Here is a 22,127-nt window from a genome sequence, read left to right as displayed (position 1 = left end):
TTTATGGATACCGATATTTTCCGTAAGTTTAGCACTAAATATGGACTTGACTCTCAGATAGTAGCTTCTTTCTGTGAATCTTTGGCTACTTATGTTGATCTCCCTAAGGACAAGTGGTTTAAATATCATCCTCCCATAGAAGTAAAAGTAGCTTCACCTATTAAAGTTGAAGAAAAGACTGTCACTTATAATGATCCTATTGTTCCTACTTCGTATATTGAGAAACCACCTTTCCCTGTTAGAATAAAGGATCATACTAAAGCTTCAACTGTTGTTCATAAAAGCAATATTAGAACTTATACACCTCCTGAGAAAGTTAAAGTAGAACCTCATATTGCTATTGTTAAAGACTCTTGTCTGATAATATTGATGGGCATGTTATTCAGTTCACAGGTGAAACTGCTAGAATTGCTAAACCTTGTGCTAAAGATAAACATAGACATGTGGTAGGTGTGCCTGTTATTTCTGTTAAAATAGGAGATCATTGTTATCATGGCTTATGTGATATGGGTGCTAGTGCTAGTGCAATACCTATTGACTTATACGAAGAAATTAAGAATGAAATTGCACCTGCTGAGTTAGAAGATATTGATGTTACTATTAAACTTGCTAATAGAGATACTATTGCACCAATTGGAATTGTTAGAGATGTTGAAGTCTTGTGTGGGAAAACTAAGTATCCTGCTGATTTTCTTGTTCTTAGTTCCCCACAAGATAGTTTTTGTCCCATTATATTTGGTAGACCCTTCTTAAATACTGTCAATGCTACCATAGATTGCATAAAGAATGTTGTTACTGTTGGCTTGTATGATATGCTTCATGAGTTCAATTTCTCTAAATTTAGTAAACAACATCGTGAGGAAGAATTACCTAGTAAGGATGAAATTATTGGTCTTGCTTCTATTGCCGTACCTCCTAGTGATCCTTTAGAACACTATTTACTAGACCATGAAAATGATATGTTCATGAATGAAAGAAGGGAAATAGATGAAGTATTCTTTAAACAGGAACCTATTCTGCATCACAACTTGCCTGTTGAAATCTTAGGGGATCCTCCTCCGCCCAAGGGTGATCCCGTGTTTGAGCTTAAACCTTTGCCTGATAATCTTAAATAAGCTTATCTTGATGAAAAGAAGATATATCCTGTTATTATTAGTGCTAACCTTTCAGAGCATGAAGAAGAAAGATTATTGAAAACTCTGAAGAAGCATCGTGCTGCTATTGGATATACTCTTGATGATCTTAAGGGCATTAGTCCCACTCTATGTCAACATAAAATAAATTTGGAAGCATAAGCCAAACTAGTTCGTGATCCTCAACGACGTCTGAATCCAAAAATGAAAGAAGTGGTAAGAAAAGAAATACTAAAGCTTCTGGAGGCAGGTATAATCTATCCCATTGCTGATAGTGAGTGGGTAAGTCTTGTCCATTGTGTCCCTAAGAAGGGAGGTATTACTGTTGTTCCTAATGATAAAGATGAATTGATTCAACAAAGAATTATCACAGGTTATAGGATGGTAATTGATTTCCGCAAATTAAATAAAGCTACTAAGAAAGATCATTACCCCTTACCTTTTATTGATCAAATGCTAGATAGATTATGCAAACATACACACTGTTGCTTTCTAGATGGTTATTCTGGTTTCTCTCAAATACCCGTGTCGAATAGAGATCAATCAAAGACTACTTTTACATGCCCTTTTGGTACTTTTGCTTATAGACGTATGCCTTTTGGTTTACGTAATGCACCTGCTACCTTTCAAAGATGCATGATGGCTATATTCTCTGACTTTTGTGAAAATATTTGTGAGGTTTTCATGGACGACTTTTTCGTCTATGGTTCCTCTTTTGATGATTGCTTGAGCAATCTTGATCGAGTTTTGCAGAGATGTGAAGAAACTAATCTTGTCTTGAATTGGGAAAAGTGCCACTTTATGGTTAATGAAGGTATTGTCTTGGGGCACAAAGTTTCTGAAAGAGGTATTGAAGTTGATAAAGCCAAGCTTGATGCTATTGAAAAGATGCCATGTCCCAAGGACATCAAAGGTATAAGAAGTTTCCTTGGTCATGCTAGATTTTATAGGAGGTTCATTAAGGACTTCTCGAAAATTTCTCGGCCTCTGACTAATTTATTGCAAAAATATATACCATTTGTCTTTGATGATGATTGTGTAGAAGCATTTGAGATACTTAAGAAAGCATTAGTCTCTGCACCTGTTGTTCAGCCACCTGATTGGAACCTACCCTTTGAAATTATGAGTGATGCTAGTGATTATGCTGTAGGTGCTATTCTAGGGCAAAGAGTTGATAAGAGATTAAATGTTATTCATTATGCTAGTAAGACTCTAGACAATGCTCAAAGAAATTATGCTACTACTGAAAAAGAGCTTTTAGCAGTTGTATTTGCTTGTGATAAGTTCAGATCTTATATTGTTGGTTCTAAAGTAACTATTCAAACTGATCATGCTGCTATTAAATATCTTTTCAAAAAGACAGATGCTAAACCTAGACTTATTAGATGGGTTCTCTTGCTACAAGAATTTGATTTGCATATTGTTGATAGAAAGGGAGCTCAGAACCCCGTTGCAGACAACTTGTCTAGGTTAGAAAATATTCTTGATGACCCAATACCTATTAATGATAGCTTTCCTGATGAACAATTAAATGTTATAAGTACTTCTCGTAGCACTCCATGGTATGCTGATTATGCTAATTATATTGTTGCTAAGTTTATACCACCTAGCTTCACATACCAGCAAAAGAAAAAGGTTTTCTATGATTTAAGACATTACTTTTGGGATGACCCACATCTTTATAAGGAAGGAGTAGATGGTGTTATTAGACGTTGTGTACCTGAGCATGAACAGGAACAGATCCTACGCAAGTGTCATTCCGAGTCTTATGGAGGACACCACGCTGGAGATAGAACTGCACATAAGGTATTGCAATCTGGTTTTATTGGCCTACTCTCTTCAAGGATGCCCGTAAGTTTGTCTTGTCTTGTGATGAATGTCAAAGAATTGGTAATATTAGTAGACGTCAAGAAATGCCTATGAATTATTCTCTTGTTATTGAACCGTTTGATGTTTGGGGCTTTGATTATATGGGACCTTTTCCTGCCTCTAATGGATACACACATATTCTAGTTGCTATTGATTACGTTACTAAGTGGGTAGAAGCTATTCCAACTATTAGTGCTGATCATAACACCTCTATTAAAATGCTTAAGGAAGTTATTTTCCCGAGGTTTGGAGTCCCTAGATATTTAATGACTGATGGTGGTTCACACTTTATTCATGGTGCCTTCCGTAAAATGCTTGCTAAATATGATGTTAATCATAGAATTGCATCTCCTTATCACCCTCAGTCTAGTGGTCAAGTAGAGTTGAGCAATAGAGAGCTCAAATTAATTTTGCAAAAGACTGTTAATAGGTCTAGAAAGAATTGGTCCAAGAAACTTGATGATGCATTACGGGCTTATAGAACTGCATACAAAAATCCTATGGGTATGTCTCCGTATAAAATGGTTTATGGAAAAGCATGTCACTTACCTCTCGAACTAGAACATAAGGCATATTGGGCTATTAAAGAGCTCAACTATGATTTTAAACTTGCCGATGAGAAGAGGTTATTTGATATTAGCTCACTTGATGAATGGAGAACCCAAGCTTATGAAAATGCCAAGTTGTTTAAAGAAAAAGTTAAAAGATGGCATGACAAAAGGATACAAAAGTGTGAGTTTAATGTAGGTGATTATGTATTGCTATACAAATCTCGTTTAAGATTTTTTGCAGGAAAACTTCTCTCTAAATGGGAAGGACCCTATGTTATCGAAGAGGTTTATCGTTCCAGTGCCATAAAGATCAACAACTTCGAAGGCACAAATCCGAAAGTGGTAAACGGTCAAAGAATCAAACATTATATCTCAGGTAATCCCATAAATGTTGAAACCAATATTATTGAAACCGTAACCCCGGAGGAATACATAAGAGACACTTTCCGGAACATTTCAGACTCCGAAAAGGAATAGGTATGTGGTACGGTAAGTAAACCGGCTCCAAAACAATTTTTAAGGCAATATTTCTCCATTTTGGAATATTTAGAAAAATAGAAAAATAAGTAGCAGTCTGCGAAGGACACAAGGGCCCCACGAGGGTGGTGGGCGCGCCCTACCCCCCTGGGCGCCCCCTACCTCGTGAGCACCTCGTGTGCCTTCCAGACTCCGTTTTCTTGCACGTTACGTATTTTGGTCGGTAAAAATTCATTATATATTCTCCCGAAGGTTTTGACTCCCGTATCACGCAAATATCCTCTGTTTTCGTTTCGAGCTGTCCCGTTGCAGATTAAATCAACATGTCTTCCCAGGATTCAGAAGGAGAAAGCTATGTGGATGATTACTTAGCAAATCCAAAGGTCTATGGCGATGTGGAACATGATGGATGGACCACGGAGGAAGAAGAGGACTATGAACCCAAGGGGAAGGAGGAGACAAGCTCAGATGAAGATGAAGCACCATTACCTCAACCTGGGGACATGCACGTGGAGTTCAAAAAGTCAAGTCTTCTTGATAGGGTAAAGAAACCCAAGTTCGAGTTTATCCCTTTTCGTCTCTTGCAGGAAAATAAGTAGGACCTATGCAAAAAGATATTAACCCTGGAGTGGGAGATTGATGATCTGAGGGATCAAAATGCCGTCCTCAAGCGCAAATTAAGGGAGAAGCCTAAGCCATCAACTAAGCCAACATCACCACCACCTTCTTCACCGACAAAGGAGACATAATCACATGGGTATGTGCACTCCCCTTGGCAACTGCCAAGCTTGGGGGAGGTGCCCCGGTATCGTATCACAACCACAACTCCTATCTTTACTGTTTTCCTTAGTTCGATCCTATTAGTAGTATCTTGATCTAGTAGAATAAAGTTTATGGCATGATCTAGTTTTGAGTTTGCTTTATGATCTCTCTATGTAATCGAGTCCGTAAGCTATATATAATAAAGATTAGTGTTGAGTCAAGGGCTTGATTATTTTGCCATGATCTTGGGTGAATAAAAGAAAAGAGAAAAAGAATAAAAAGAAACAAAAAGTTCATATTGATCTTATTGAGAGTAACGACTTCACATAGAAAGAGTATGATGATTAAAAGTTATTGGGAGTTGGCAGGCATAGCTTTGGTCATTGTTGCAATTAATAGGAAGTAATAAGGAAAGAGAGGTTTTCACATATAGATATATTATCATTGACATCTTTTATGATTGGGAGCACTCATTAAAATATGACATGCTAAAGAGTTGATGTTGGACAAGGAAGACAACGTAATGAGTTATGTCTTTCTTATATCTGAGATAAAGTATGTTGTCATGGATCCTCTAACTTGTTGAGCTTGCCTTTCCCCCTCATGCTAGCCAAATTCTCAGCACCAAGTAGAAATACTACTTGTGCTTCCAAATACCCTTAAACCAGTTTTGCCATGAGAGTCCACCATATCTACCTATGGATTGAGTAAGATCCTTCAAGTAAGTTGTCATCGGTGCAAAGCAATAAAAATTGCTCTAAATATGTATGATTGATTGGTGTGGGAGAAATAAGCTTTATACGATCTTGTGATGTGGAAGTAATAAAAGCAACACACTGCATAATAAAGGTTCATATCACAAGGGGCAATATAAAGTGACGTTCTTTCGCATTGAGATTTTATGCATCCAACCATAAAAGCACATGGCAACCTCTGCTTCCCTCTGCAAAGGGCCTATTCTTTATTATTATCTTCTACCTTATGCAATAGTCATGGGGATCTTCACCTTTCTTTTTCATTTTATCCTTTGGCGAGCTCAGCATGTTGGAAAGAACATGATATATATATATATAATTGGATGTAGGGGAGCATGAACCATTATTGTTGACATTACCCTTGAGGTAAAATGTTGCGGGGCAAAACTATAAGCCCCTATCTTTCTCTGTGTCCGATTAAAACTCCGTAACCACAAGTATCGCGTGAGTGTTAGCAATTATGGAGGACTAAATGATAGTTGAGTATATGGACTTGTTTTTTATCTCTGACATAGACTCTTTCCGATGTTATGATAAATTGCAATTGCTTCAATGACTGAGATTATAGTTTGTCGGAGCCCAATAAGGTTTATGATTTATACTTTTGCATTGTGAATAGATCATCACTTGAACATAAGTAATCATATGACAAAAGCTATATATGTTGCTGCTATGAGAATAATCATGATGCCTTCATGTCCGTATTTTATTTTTATCGACGCCTCTACCTCTAAACATGAGGACATATTTATTGTTATCGGCTTTTCGCTTGAGGACAAGCGAGGTCTAAGCTTGGGGGAGTTGATACGTCCATTTTGCAGCATGCTTTTATATTGATATTTATCGCATTATGGACTGTTATTTCACTTTATGTCACAATACTTATGGCTATTCTCTCTTATTTTACAAGCTTTACATAAGGAGGGAGAATGCCGGCAGCTGGAATTCTGGGCTGGAGATGGAGCAAATATTAGAGACCTATTCTGCGCAACTCCAAAAGTCCTGAAAATCCACGGAACATCTTAAAAGAAATAAAGAAAAATCCTCGTCAAAGATGAAGGCCAGGGGGCCCACACCCTGCTCATGAGGGTGGGGGGCGCGCCCCCTACCTCGTGGGCCCCCTGGTGGCTCTCTGGCGTCCATCTTCTCTTATATGAGGTCTTTCGATGAGAAAAAAATAAGGAGGAACTTTTCGGGAGACTCTGCCGCCACAAGGCGGAACCTTGGGGGATCCAATCTAGAGCTCCGGCAGAGCCGTTCTGCCAGGGAAACTTCCCTCCGGGAGGGGGAAATCATCACCATCGTCATCACCAATGCTCCTCTCATCAGGAGAGGGCAATCTCCATCAACATCTTCACCAGCACCATCTCATCTCCAAACCCTGGTTCATCTCTTGTATCCAATTCTTGTCTCAAAGTCCGGGATTGGTGCTAGTAGGTTGCTAGTAGTGTTGATTACTCCTTGTAGTTGATGCTAGTTGGTTTATTTGGTGAAAGATCATATGTTCAGATCCTATATGCATATTATTACCCCTCTGATTATGAACATGAATATGCTTTGTGAGTAATTACGTTTGTTCCTGAGGGCAAGGGAGAAGTCTTGCTATGAGTAGTCATGTGAATTTGGTATTCGTTTGATATTTTTATAAGATGTGTGTTGTCTAGCCTCTAGTGGTGTTATGTGAACGTCGACTACATAACACTTCACCATTATTTGGGCCTAGAGTAAGGAATTGGGAAGTAATAAGTAGATGATGGGTTGCTAGAGTGACAGAAGCTTAAACCCTAGTTTATGCGTTGCTTCGTAAGGGGCTGATTTGGATCCATATGTTTCATGCTATGGTTAGGTTTACCTTAATACTTTTGTTGTAGTTGCGGATGCTTGCAATAGAGGTTAATCATAAGTGGGATGCTTGTTCAAGTAAGAACAGCACCCAAGCACTGGTCCACCCACATATCAAATTATCAAACTATCGAACGCGAATCATATGAACGTGATGAAAACTAGCTTGACGATATTCCCATGTGTCCTCGGGAGCGCTTTTCCTATTATAAGAGTTTGTTCCGGCTTGTCCTTTGCTACAAAAGGATTGGGCCACCTTGCTGCACTTTATTTACTTTTGTTACTTGTTGCTCGTTACAATTTATCCTATCACAAAACTATCTGTTACCACTTATTTCAGTACTTGCAGAGAATACCTTGCTGAAAACCGCTTATCATTTCCTTCTGCTCCTCGTTGGGTTCGACAGTCTTACTTATCGAAAGGACTATGATAGATCCCCGATACTTGTGGGTCATCACACGGCTTGGTGTTTCTTGATGTGTCTTGGGTGCTAGCCCTACCCCTCTATTTATATGTTGAGCCTTGGGGTCGAAACTTGGAGTAAAAGTCTCCACAAAGTCGGTTTCACCCGAAAGGCAAGAGTCCTTCTCAGACTCCAGGGCCAGACGCCAGGGTTCCCGGCGTCTGGACCCAGACACCAGGGACCCTGGCGTCTGGCCCCTAGATTCCGCAAAACTTCCTTTTGCGCTTTCCAAAAACCTTGTGGGCTTTCCCCTTTGGCCCAAATAAAGTGTTCTCGTACCCAAACATTTCGGGAAACATCCGGAACCCCTTCCAGTGACCAAACACTATTATCCCATATACCAAACTTTATCTCCGGACCATTCCAGAGTTCCTCGCCATGTCCGTGATCTCATCCCGGACTCCGAACAACATTCGGTCACCAACATACATAACTCATATAGTACTATATCGTCAACGAACGTTAAGCGTGCGGACCCTACGGGTTCGAGAACTATGTAGATATGACCGAGACACCTCTCTGGTCAATAACCAATAGCGGGACCTGGATGCCCATAGTGGCTCCTACATATTCTACGAAGATCTTTATCAGTCAGACCGCATAACAACATACGTTGTTCCCTTTGTCATCGGTATGTTACTTGCCCGAGATTCGATCGTCGGTATCTCAATACCTAGTTCAATCTCGTTACCGGCAAGTCTCTTTACTCGTTCCGTAATACATCATCTCACAACTAACTCACTAGTTGCATTGCTTGCAAGGCTTAAGTGATGTGCATTACCGAGAGGGCCCAGAGATACCTCTCCGACAATCGGAGTGACAAATCCTAATCTCGAAATATGCCAACCCAACAAGTGTTGGAAATATGCCCTAGAGGCAATAATAAAAGCATTATTATTATATTTCCTTGTTCATGATAATTGTCTTTATTCATGCTATAATTGTGTTATCCGGAAATCGTAATACATGTGTGAATAATAGACACCAACATGTCCCTAGTAAGCCTCTAGTTGAATATCTCAATACCTAGTTCAATCTCGTTACCGGCAAGTCTCTTTACTCGTTCCGTAATACATCATGCCGCACCTAACTCATTAGTTGCAATGCTTGCAAGGCTTATAGTGATGTGCATTACCGAGTGGGCCCAGAGATACCTCTCCGACAATCGGAGTGACAAATCCTAATCTCGAAATACGCCAACCCAACAAGCACCTTTGGAGACACCTGTAGAGCACCTTTATAATAACCCAGTTACGTTGTGACGTTTGGTGGCACACAAAGTGTTCCTCCGGTAAACGGGAGTTGCATAATCTCATAGTCATAGGAACATGTATAAGTCATGAAGAAAGCAATAGCAACAAACTAAGCGATCAAGTGCTAAGCTAACGGAATGGGTCAACTCAATCACATCATTCTCCTAATGATGTGATCCTGTTAATCAAATGACAACTCATGTCTATGGTTAGGAAACTTAACCATCTTTGATCAACGAGCTAGTCAAGCAGAGGCATACTAGTGACATTCTGTTTGTCTATGTATTCACACATGCATTATGTTTCCGGTTAATACAATTCTAGCATGAATAATAAACATTTATCTTGATATAAGGAAATAAATAATAACTTTATTATTGCCTCTAGGGCATATTTCCTTCAAAGATCACTCGACAGCTCATTTGACACCTTGGCCCTGATGATTCAAGAACGCCTTGACTTCAAGACTCTCGATCCATCTGACATACTTGAGAGGCTCAACACACATGAATTCCAGCTATCTGAGAAACGAGACATCTATGGTTCCAACTATGGCCGAGCTCGCGCCTTGAAGGCAAAGGCTATTTCATCATCTGAAGAAGAATCTGACTGCAGTTCTGAGGATCCTAAAGACATTGGAAAGGAGCTTGCCATGCTCCTGAAGAAGTTCCAACGGTTCACTAGGAAGAAAGGCTCCAGACAGTCTTCAAGATCTAGCTCAAGAAATGATGAAGCTTCCTCCCGTGACTACAAGAAAGAACGTGTCACAAGTGCAAGAAACCTGATCACTACATCTCTGAATGTCCTCAATGGGACAATGAGAACAACAAGAAGAAGAAGAGTAAGGAATATGATTCTGATGACAAGAAATAGAAGAAATCCTCAAAGTCTTCTTCTAAGTCTTTGTCAAAGTCTTCATCACACAAGAAGAGCTCATCTAGCAAGGGTCGTGCATTTGTTGGCAAGGAAATGGATTCAGAGGACATTGTGGTCCTTGTGCACTAATGCACGATCCTTGTGGTCCCATCTTGGGTTAACTCATATCTGACCAAGCGATACATGTTGACAGATCAGGTTAAGCCATCTTTGAATATATACTCTCACTGCCAGATCAAGAAGTAGCTATGCATCCATCTTTGAACTTCAAACAGGTTATTGCCGCGGGAGGTTGGTACCTATGATGGATCAGAAGACTAATAACACATAATGAATTGGTTCCACCATAGTGGAAATGGGCATTGTCAGTGCTATCCATTGCGAGCAATCATCAGAGGGTGTCATCACTCACCCCTAGCTTTCCTGAAGCAAAATGGAGTAAGCCAGACCCTCAATTTATTAAATTGAATGTTGATGCAGCTTTTTATCCAGATGAAGGTGTTGGGGCTATAGCGGCCATACTACGGGATGTTAGAGGAAACTTTGTGGCCGCACAATGCAAATTTATCCCTTTTGCTGCAGATGTGATCACTACAGAAGCTTTGGCAATGAGAGACGGTCTAGTTTTTGCTAATTCTCTTGGATTCAATCGGTTGGAAGTGGAATCAGACTCCCTACAGGTTATTAACTTCTGTAATGGTCAAACTAGATGGTGGGACTCAACGGCGGCAATCTTCACAGAATGCGTGGATACTAGTTCCTTGACCGGGAAGGTCATTTTTAAGCATTGTTATCGTTCTTGTAATCTCAATCAAGCCAAGATGCCAGGAACGAGCTACTGAATGTGTACGGGAAGAGGACTGCTGATGATGTACTTGTGGCGCCTACTGCCAGAAATATGGCCATTGTGCCGGTCAGTGCTGAAGGTGATAAATTTGCACAGCTCATGTACCCTTCTAAGAAGGATGCTGACTTACAGATTAATGCACAAGAGGAAGCTGATCTAGTAGCTCATAGCTCACCACAACAAAACGCAAACAAGAAATTGAGGGGAGATGTTGGGAATTTGGCGAGTTAAAATAATATTGATTTGGCGGGCTCCATGGAGGGGCGCCGCCAAGATCAATGAATGCCTTAAGTTGGAACCGCCAGGGGGGGACTCCCTGACAGGTCGAGATCTCGCGACGATGGTGCAGTCGCATTCCCCCAATTTTGTTTTTCTATGTGAGACTAGGCAAAAGGCAAGTAAGATGAGAAAGATTAGAAGACGCCTTGGTCTTCAGGGCTATGAAGGTGTTGACAGTAATGGTATGAGTGGTGGTTTGGCTTTATACTGGCATGAATCATGTCAAGTTATATTACTAGGAAAAGATGACCGATATATTGATGTTGCTGTCAGAACAGATGCTAATGGTGAACAGTGGCGACTAACTAGTATTTATGGAGAGCCAAGAGTCGAAAACCGTCAGCATATGTGGGAAAAATTGCAGGGTCTAAGAGCGGTGTCTGATTTGCCTTGGCTTGTTATTGGCGATTTTAATGAAGCAATGTGGGGCTTTGAGCATTTTTCTCTCACACCCAGGCCTGAACCACAAATGATAGCTTTTCGAGATGCTCTTATGTTATGTGAGTTGATTGATCTTGGGTTTGTAGGTGTTCCATATACCTGTGATAATTTTCATTTTGGATCGGCAAATGTGAGAGTTCGTCTTGATCGAGCGGTTGCATCAAATTCTTGGAGGAACTTGTTTGCTTTTCACATGGTGCATCATCTTGTTTCACCAGGATTTGACCATGTGCCCTTGCTGCTCAAAGACAAGGCTGATTCACATGTTCCTAAAACTACTGGTCGTCGTTATGAAATTTTCTGGGAGAGGGATACGGGCCTCCCCGACGTGATCAACAAAGCGTGGGCATCCTTGGGTGTTATGGAGGATTTGGGTCAGGTGAGTACTGCTCTTCGAAATACTATGACTGCCCTACGAAGTTGGAGTCAAAAGAAATTTGGTAATATTACCAAGGAAATTAAAAAGACCAGGTCAAGGCTAGAGGAACTAATGAATATGAATGCAGACCGTCAAGAAATTCGAGTTGTTTCGGATAAACTGAATGATTTACTATATAAAGAGGAGATGATTTGGATACAGAGATCGCGCATTACATGCTTGAAAGAGGGGGGGTAGAAATACAAGGTATTTTTAAAGCAAGGCAGTTTGGCGAGCTCGGAAAAATAGAATAAGTCAACTTCATGACGATGATGGTAATGTTCACACGGACCCTAAAGTTATGGGTGATTTAGTATCCTCTTATTTCAAGAATATTTTGTTGTGGATCCGAACCTTGACCCTAATCATGTTATGGACTTGGTTCATTCAGTTATATCAAGTGATGAAAATGCAAAACTTTGTATTGATTTCTCTGACCGGGAAATTTTAGATGCTCTATTCCAAATTGGTCCTTTAAAGGCTCCTGGTCCTGATAGTTTTCCTGCAAGATTTTTTCAACGGAATTGGGACACTCTGAAAGATGGAATTATCAGGGCAGTAAAAGAATTTTTCAGGACAAATGTGATGCCTGAAGGAGTTAATGAGACCTCCATTGTGCTTATCCCCAAAATTACAAATCCAAAGAAGGTCTCTGATTTTCGTCCCATTAGTCTATGCAATGTTATTTACAAGGTAGTCTCTAAGTGCCTTGTGAATAGATTACGTCCTCTATTGGATGATATCATCTCCCCAGAGCAGAGTGCCTTTATTTCTGGGAGAATGATTACGGATAATGCTCTGGTTGCTTTTGAATGTATACATTACATTAAACAGGAAAAAGATCCATCAAAGAGTTTTTGTGCCTATAAACTAGACTTGTCAAAGGCGTATGATAGGGTAGATTGGAACTTCTTGAAGCAAATAATGCAAAAGTTGGGGTTTGCACATCGATGGGTTGACTGGATTATGACCTGTGTCACATCGGTGTGGTACTCTGTTAAATTAAATGGGACCCCCTTGGATTCATTTGCACCGTCGCGTGGGCTACGGCAAGGTGATCCACTCTCCCCGTTCTTATTTTTGTTTGTTGCTGATGGCCTGTCTGCAATCTTGAGGAATAGGGTGGATACAGAGAATATTATGCCAGTCAAAATTTGCAGAAGGGCGCCAGGTATATCACACCTTTTATTTGCAGATGATACACTTCTATTTATTAAGGCATCTCGTGAGCAGGTGGAACGGGTGAAGACTTGTCTTGATCTATATGCTTCGGCTACGGGACAGTCCCTAAATTATAATAAATGTTCTATTTTGTTTGGTGAAAGTTGTCCAATGGTTGATCAACAGGAGGTGAGAGATGCTCTCAATATTCCCAATAGTGGTTTTGAGGAGAAGTATTTGGGGCTGCCAACCCCGGATGGACGTATGTCAAAGGGAAAGTTTCAGAATTTGCAGGCCCAACTTTTGAAAAGGTTAATTCAGTGGGGAGATGGCCATTTGGCGCAACCTGGGAGAGAAGTACTAATTAAGTCCATTGCACAGGCGTTGCCCACATATATCATGGGTGTATTTAAGCTTCCTTTTTCTGTCTGCGATGATCTAACCAATATGGTTCGGAATTTCTATTGGGGAGCTTCTAAAGGAAAGAGAAAGGTACACTGGAGGGCATGGTCAAAGTTACAACAACCAAAGTGTAAGGGAGGTGCTGGTTTTCGTGAGTTTCGTATTTTTAATCAAGCACTTTTAGCTCGTCAGGCGTGGAGATTAATTACAAAGCCAGATAGCTTGTGTGCTAAACTTCTTAAAGCACGCTATTACCCACATGGAAAGTTGGAGGATACTGTTTTTTCGGGGAATGCATCCTCCTCTTGGACAGCAATATCTCATGGCCTAGACCTGCTTAAGAAAGGGTTCATATGGAGGATTGGTAATGGACAGAGTGTCCGTATATGGCGTGACAATTGGATTCCAAGGCCCTTTTCCTTCAAGCCAATTTCAGCTCAAGGTAGATGTCGTATGAGGTATGTCTCACAGCTCCTAAATGTCAATGGTTCATGGAATGTTGAACTTCTACAAATGATATTCTTGCCATGTGATGTCGTGGAAATTTTGAAAATACGTGCATCGCCGAGGCAGGGAGATGATGTGTTGGCTTGGGGCCCAGGCAAACTTGGTACATTTTCAGTTAAGTCTGCATATGACATGGCTTTTGAGGAGTCATGCAGGGCGACTGCCCAAGCATCGAGTTATGCATCGGATGGACGACGAGCTTGCTGGAGGCTAATATGGGGAACAAATGTACTGCCCACAGTTAAGAATTTTGCATGGAGAGTTGCTGTTGATTCACTTCCTACATGGCAGAATAAAAACAAGCGTGGATTAGAGGTAACAAGCTTCTGTCCGGTGTGTGCAACTGAGCCTGAAGACAGTTTTCATGCCCTGTGTCGATGCCCACTTGCAGTCCAACTCTGGGAATGCATGAGTGAGGTCTGGCACCTGCCGAAATTAAAGGAGGTGTCTAACACGGGTGTAGAATGGCTGCTGGAGGTTTTGTATCCTTTGGGAGATATTGAGCGAGCTATGTTATTATTCACTTTATGGAGATGTTGGCATAATCGGAATGAGTTGGTACATAAGAAAATTGCAGCACCAATGGATGCTTCGCGCCAGTATTTATGCAGCTACCTTGAGTCGTTAATTGCTATAGCTCAAAATTCTAATTGTGATCCGGCGAAAGGTAAAGCGGTGATATCTTATGATCCAGCGGTAAATAGGCCACATGAAATATCAAGAATTGTGCCTCCTGTTAAGTGGCTTCCTCCTCCTGAGGGTTGGGTGAAGCTCAATACGGATGGTTCCTGGACTAATGATGGAAGGGCTGGTGCTGGTATGGTGCTTCACGATAATCTAGGCAACAATATTTACTCATCTTGCAGGGAGTTATTTTCATGCCGAGATGCCCTTGAAGCAGAATTATGCGCATGCATGGAGGGTTTATCCATTTCTATTCAACGGACGGAACTTCCAGTTTGTATCGAGATGGATTCACTTATAGCGGTGAACATGTTGAGGGACAAGGACATTGACAGGTCAATCTACGCGTCTTTGGTGGCAGAGATAAAGTACTTGAAGTCTCTTCGAACGACTAGTATTGTTCATATCAAGCGTGGTCAAAATTTAGTTAGTGATTTTTTAGCTAGTTTTGCTAGAACTGAGAGTAGAACTGTTGTCTGGTTGAAATCAGGACCCCAAGAAGTCATTGATTTATGTAAGCAGGATTGTACGTTTGATGCTTGAGTATTATAAGTTTATCCGCAAAAAAAAAACAAGCAGCTCATGTGTTAGCTAATTTTTGTTTCTGTAATAAATCTTCTTTCAGTTGGTTGGACGAGCCTCCTGACTGTATCGTTAGTATACTCATAGACGATGTAAACATTGTTTAATTTTAATAAAGCTAGTCGTGATGGCTTTTCTAAAAAACATCGGCATTGGACGCCAGCCCGAACGGGAATGCGTACGTCATAGGCTCCACGTACTGCTGACGCCCGCATGCACTTGGCCACTTGGGGCAGGGTTGGGTTGGGATTTGCTTCTCTCGCGGCGCCGGCGCGCGCACGTTGCCGCGTTCGTCCTCGGTGGAGATGTATGGCCGGTCTTTTCCGCCGGTCGATTCGCCGGAGATATACGCTGGATGCTATGGCGTATGTAGGCCTCTCCAAAGCGTGAAAAGGCCGCGACTATCTTTCCTCCCGTCGTGAAATTTCAAGGTGTGGAATCGTATAAAGTTGAAGCTAGTATTCCAAGATGCGCACCTGCTGAAGTCGGCCAAGATGCAAGCATGCAACAATTACTCCCTAGTCTAGTGCGCGCTCATGCGGCCAAATGGCGAATTCATATGTTCCTTTTTTTTTTGTCTCCTTCTCTAATCCTCAGGTTGATTTTTATTCAAAAATAATAATCCTCAGGTTGATTGATGTGAACAACGGCGGACCGGATGAAAGTTCCAAGCAAGAGGACGCTTGTAAGTTCGGCGCGTGACAACTTAGCTAGAGCTGGTGGATGGATCAATACTGTATTAATCTTCTCCTGCCCGTTACGTAGCTATCAGTGTGGACTACTGGACTCCGCCACCTTAATTTGTCCTCTCGCATGGATCCTTGTTGGTATGTTGCATGCATCACCAGTAACTCTCCTCCCACCATTATTCTACACAAACCCCACACCGGCCAAGTCGATCTCTCCATCATTCAAAAAGAACATACGTGCTCAACGTCGAAGCTTTCCAGCAAGGCAGATCGATGCAGGATGCAATATGGTGTGGATGCACATGCACGCACGATGGATTGATTGGGCGCAAGCTGACCTAGCAGCTAGAGCGCGAATGCGTCATGGAAATAGATTCGTGGGACGTAGCCCGTAGCCTTTTTGACCTAAAAAAACCTTGCTTGCCAAGGTACCGCTGCGTCCCCATCTGCCCGGCCCCGGCCCAGGACGACGAATCGCCATCCTTTCTTTTTCCGGCGACGCTTCTTACACACGCACGCACTTAGGGTTGGGCGCTAGCTGCTCTCATACACGATGCCGCGTCCGTTGGCGATCGGCACGAGTATCTTCTCGGGTTTATCTTTTCAAGATTGAGATTTTGGACTCTGCCGTGAAATTCCAAGGCACCGGCAAGAGGGAGACAGGACGTTCGGTTGCTAAAGAGGAGGCCGTCTGTGGAGGCACATGCATCAGCATTAGTCCCTGATGCACATGCGGCCAATTCGTTTGCCCATTTTTTCCGTTTCTTCTCACGCTGATCGATATGAACAAATTCTGCAACAAGCAACAACTGGGTACTTGTATTAGGAGGTAAGTAAAAGCATCCCAGGTACCCCAACTTGTATGGAATGTGATGATTTAGTCCCAAACTTGTAAAATGCAACCTCACCATACCCCAACTTGCATTGGATGTGATGATTTAGTTCTCGGCCTATCACAGCGCGACAAGTGGCAGCCAGCTGGCCGGACAGGTCGTCACCTGCATTTTTACAAAAAACACCCTGCGTCTTGTCTAATTAACCCCCGCTACAGGCAGCTCTTCTGTTGCTGATAAGTTTATCATAGCATCTGCAGCAGCAGATGTCTCTAGCGTGTGAATGCATGCATGCGGCCATGGGCGCGCTCCATCCCTGCCTGCCATAACATTGTCTCTGCACTGCACCGCTTCTTTTTTCTCTTTCCAAACTTAATTAGCTCATGCATGCACCTGGTGTGTTTAGCTACACAACAATCACATCACGTCTCACAGTGTACATATAAATACTAGTGTATAAAACGGCGCAAAAATAAAGCTAGGTCAGAATGGATGCTAAATACCTAGATACTTCTAGTACCAAATAGGATATGCTTCAATTTTTGACAAGGAAACTGATGAGCTATGCTACAATCAAACTGATGAGCTATGCTTCAATTTTTGACAAGGATACTTCTAGGGCTTCCTTAATTAGTATACACTTTTGGGAGGTCAAGATATACATCAGAGAATGAACAACATGGCAAATAAACAAACAAAGTTGATAGATGCCAACAAGGGACTAATTAAGCTAGCTCTCCCACCTGAATTATGTGAGAAAAACCGCCGCCTAGCTGGAGAAAAGAGATGGATCGAGCAAATAGTACCAACTCTACCCTAGTGACAGCTCTATGCACTGCTTCTTGAACGCCTCTTTCGGAGGCGGCGACTTCACCAAGTCTCTGGCCCTCTTGCACCTCGGCATCCCCTGCTCCGGCGCCGGCAAGGACACCAGCACCGTCAGAAGGTCGACGCCAAAGAGTATCACGGCCTTTTGCACAGGCGCTGGCTGATCGACTGGGTCTGCGGGGACGGCGCTGTTGGTGTTCGGTCAGAGCTTGCAGTCAATGAAGAGCTTGGTGTAGGGACAAACTCGGTCCGGCGACGAACGCCGAGTAGTCTCGGGCAACACAAACGCCGGGCAAACCTCTCTCTCTCACACACACGGACGTATGAAGGTGGGAGGAAGAAGAACAAGGAGACACACGCTGGACACAAAGTGTTTCCGGCGACAAACGCCATGCCGCACAAACGGCGCCTCAGCCACTCGCACGGCCTACTATTTTCTTCAGCACAAACTGTTTGGCACAGACCACGTTAGTACGTTACAATACACTAGGCCGGGGGAAGTTTATACTCGAGTGCTCACCCGCCGATGCCGCGCCCCACTCTGGCCGCTGCGCGCGATCCGCACTCGCCAGCACCCACGATGCGCGCTCGTACGCGTACGTCTCGGCTGGCAACCAACGGATATCTACATGCATGCACTAACTGACTATTGCATGCACGCTACACATTAACTAACTAGCTTGATATAGCCGCGCGCACGACGTATCCAACTAAGGCTGGTCTTAATCGTAGTATCATAGTTAGTATCATGCATACCAATTAGGTAATTTTAATGAGGTGTCATAGACTTAAATGAAGAAAAAAAGGGTTGAGTATTATATCATAATACTGTATCATAATAAATGATATTCTACTATGTGTCATGCATGACAATAAATAGAGTACTACATGATAATAATATATGATACTATGCATTAAGGAGATAGTATCATACACTAGACATACACACGCGCAGTGGCGAATCCAGGACGAAATTGAAGGATGGGCTCAAAGTTAACGGCGAAAAAAAACAAAACAATCGCTTGAAGAAAAACAACATCATCTCGTAATTCTCTTTTCCAAATAAGCTAAGATTTTCCCAGATTTCTACTAGAAACATGTAGTGTTCACTGGGATTTTTGTGGAATTTATGAAAAAAATTATATTTTGAACCAAATTTTGAATCTGCCTAGCTAAATAGCCTTGGGACAATGTTACGGTAGTATTATGGAAAATTTCAGTAAAGACTACAATCTCCTTGTCCAAATATGCTTAAACTTTCGCAGAATACTACTGAAAACATGTAATAGTATTTACTGGAAATTTTCTGCAACGTGGTCCGCCGCCGGCCGCCCCAACGTCGACCAACGCTAGGTCTGGAGCCTTGGACCTGGAGCGTGAGCAGTGCGTGTGGCGTGTCCAGAAGCCTGGATGCGTGCATTACGAGCTTCGTTGCTTTGGTTGGGCAGTCCTGCGTGTGGGCTGTTGCCTATTGTTTCGCAGGCCAAGCAGAGAAGAGTAGTAGTATAGTAAAAAAAAATTGGAGGGTAGGCTAGAGCCCTATGAAGCCCACCTACTAGACTCGCCACTGCACACGCGCACACGCTGGTGACCACGGACTCACACGCGTCACAGTTTATTTTCTAACACTTGGTGCCTTCCCCAGTACTGCCGACGGCGGAGCGGTAGAACCTGACGACGTCGCCTGCTCCAAGGCCCTTCTCCTTCACAAAGCGGCTCCAGCCCTTGGTGAGGACATAGCTCTGGCTGTTGTTCCAGTACGAGTAGCGGAACCGCCACACCTTGCCGGCGCCGTCCTCGAAATTCAGAAGCAAGCCCTTGCTCTCGCCGCCCGTGATCGGGAGTTGGAGTGGGAAGTGCTTCTCGGCGTGCTACTTCGGTATCACCAACCTGTTCAGCTTGCCCACGTCGCTGGGCGTGACCGTCTTGCCGAAGAGGTGCTCGCGCGCGGCGGCGGGGGAGGGGGCGAACCGTGCCCAGCGTGAGAGGTGGTGGGCGCGGAGAGCGCGGCCGACGCGGCGAAGGCGCGCTTGCTCTGGGCGAGCTCGTCGAAGTAGGTGTGCTTGCACAGCATGTCAACAACCTCGGCCTTGGAGCGCGCAGCGAGGAAGCAGAGCTCGGTGGCGGCGTCGGGGTCAGCATCTGCGAGCGGGCGGAAGTTGGTGATGAGGTGATTTCAGACAGATTTCTAGCGGGGATTAATTAGACAAGACGCGGGTGTTTTTAATAAAAATGCAGGCAACGATCTGTCGGGCCAGCTGGCTGACACTTGTCGCGCTATGATAGGCCGGGGACTGAATCATCACATCCAGTGCAAGTTAGGGTATGGTTAAGTTGCATTTTGTAAGTTTAGAACTAAATCGTCATATTTCATACAAGTTGGGATACCTGAGGTGCTTTTACCTCTTGTTAGTAAGTAAGACCAGCCGCACACGGTTCTACTTGTATCCTCTATCTCTTTAGTCTTCACCGTCCGGTGATTGTATCCAACGTCGCACTCCTCACTGTTATATCTACTGAATTTTATAATCTCCAGTTTGACATACTACCTTCATTGACATGTCCTACCATGACCAAATGCATTGTTAACCCCGTGCTATAAGCTAATAAAATTCCATCCCCACTGCAGTTGCACGTCATCCGTCAACACATTTTAAGTAGTTAATCAGTTCATAATACGTACGCCCGGGGCATGCAAAATCCGCACTGTAGTTGGCCTACCCTCCATTGTTGCCGGTAGTGTGCCCGCCGCATGAGAATTTAGAGCTGGTTAATTACCACTCTTTCTGTCTGAAAATAAGTTTCTCAACTTTATACTAAACTTATTACAAAGTTGTACGAAGGTTAAGACACTTATTTTGAGACGAAGGAAGTATATATTTCTCCACGATAATTCGTGATTGCAATGCCTGGTAGATTGTTCTCTCATGGACCGTTGTTTTTGCATGCATGGTCACACTAATTCCCGTTCCATCATTATTATACAAACCTTCGCCTTGGTCTCTCTATAGGCAAAGAACCGAGGAGTTCAAAGCTGGGACCAGAGGAGATGGATCCAGCTAGGTATCGTATTGGTGCCTTCATGGCTTCGTGCGTGCCTATACGCTAGCTAGAGCAAAAGATTTCGACATAGATTCGTGGTATGTAGCCACCTACAGTTCTAGTACCATCTTTTTGACGGCGATAATCTCCCCGTCCTTGGCTCACAAGGTAGGCACGCACGTCACTTGGGTTAGGTTAGGTTCTCCCGCAGGTTGCCGCGTCGGCTGGACATGACTGATGATATTGATACATGCTACGTAGGCCTTCCTGAAACGCGGAAATGGTTCCGACCATATCTCTTCATCAAGATTTTGGATTGCGATGCGGCCGAGATTTTGGACAAGTGTTTTTATTCTGCCGTGAATTTCGGCGTCATCAGGTAGTACAAAGTTGGGTTCCTAATAAGGAGGCCAACAAAGAAGGAAAGATGCGCACATTTTTTCCATGATGCAATGCGGACAAATTGGCCAATACATGTTCCATTTCAATACACGCTGATGGACATGAACAAACCCTGCACCAGTTAACTTGATTTACCACTAGTTAATTACTGTGCGCAAATGGACGATTGCTTCGTGTTCGCACATCGTGTGGGCCGTTGTTTTTGCATGCATCACCGCTACTAATTTTCTTTCAGCTATTCCATGATGATGCAAACGCGGCCAATCCACATTCCGTTTTCTTCTGCTTCCATCTCCATGCGCGCACGGCTCTAGCTAGGCCCTCAGCAGCCAGGAGTGGACGACACGAGCAAGTATCTATCTACCTCCGCGCCGGCTATCATGTTCGGCATCACGTTGGACGACGGTTGCAATCCTCGGCTGTTAACTCCGCTTGATATTTTATTTAAGCCCAGCTTGACATGAAGCTTGTTCACTAGCCCTAACATCTGATTAGGACCTAGTACTCTCTCCGGTCATTTTTACTCCGCGTATAACAATTGTCTGAAGTCAAACTTCATAAAGTTTGACCATGTTTATATGAAAAAATATTAATATCTACAATACTAAATTTATACAATATGAAAACTAAAGTCATGACGCATCTAATGTTGTTCATTTTCATATTCTGAATGTTGGTATTTTTCTCTGTAAATTCGGTCAAAGTTTACGAACCTCATATGTGAACTAAAAAGGACCGGAGGGAGTAAATATTGTTAACCGTGGGTCTTGATATTCCGTCTCCACTACGACAATTGCATGTCAGCATCAACGCCTTTTCATTTGTTAATTCAGTTCCTCGGGGCGTGCAAATCCGCAGGGCGATTGGTCGACCCTCCGTCGGTTGGTGCTACTACCATCCATCATCAACACGCGATCTGGTGCCTCCCCTCCCCCTCTGTTTGGCGTGCGGGCCAGCCTCATCGGGCCACGCTTCCTTGGATCTCCGGTTCTGTATATGGGGCGCTGCTGGTGGCGGGGATCTAGTTCGG

The 22,127-nt window shown here is 43.0% G+C and overlaps 1 pseudogene; it reads right to left on the bottom strand.

Moving 5' to 3' along the window:
- Nucleotides 1-17,386: 17,386 nt before the first annotated feature.
- On the bottom strand, nucleotides 17,387-19,826 carry LOC125538286 (AP2/ERF and B3 domain-containing protein Os01g0693400-like; annotated as a pseudogene).
- Nucleotides 19,827-22,127: the final 2,301 nt, after the last annotated feature.

This window comes from Triticum urartu, chromosome 2A (assembly GCF_056163025.1).
Source record: "Triticum urartu cultivar PI428250 chromosome 2A, HENAU_Tu73, whole genome shotgun sequence".
NCBI classification, from domain to species: domain Eukaryota; kingdom Viridiplantae; phylum Streptophyta; class Magnoliopsida; order Poales; family Poaceae; genus Triticum; species Triticum urartu.
The sequence above is the reverse complement of the archived record's forward strand: the minus strand, read 5'-3'. Positions and strand labels throughout refer to the sequence as shown.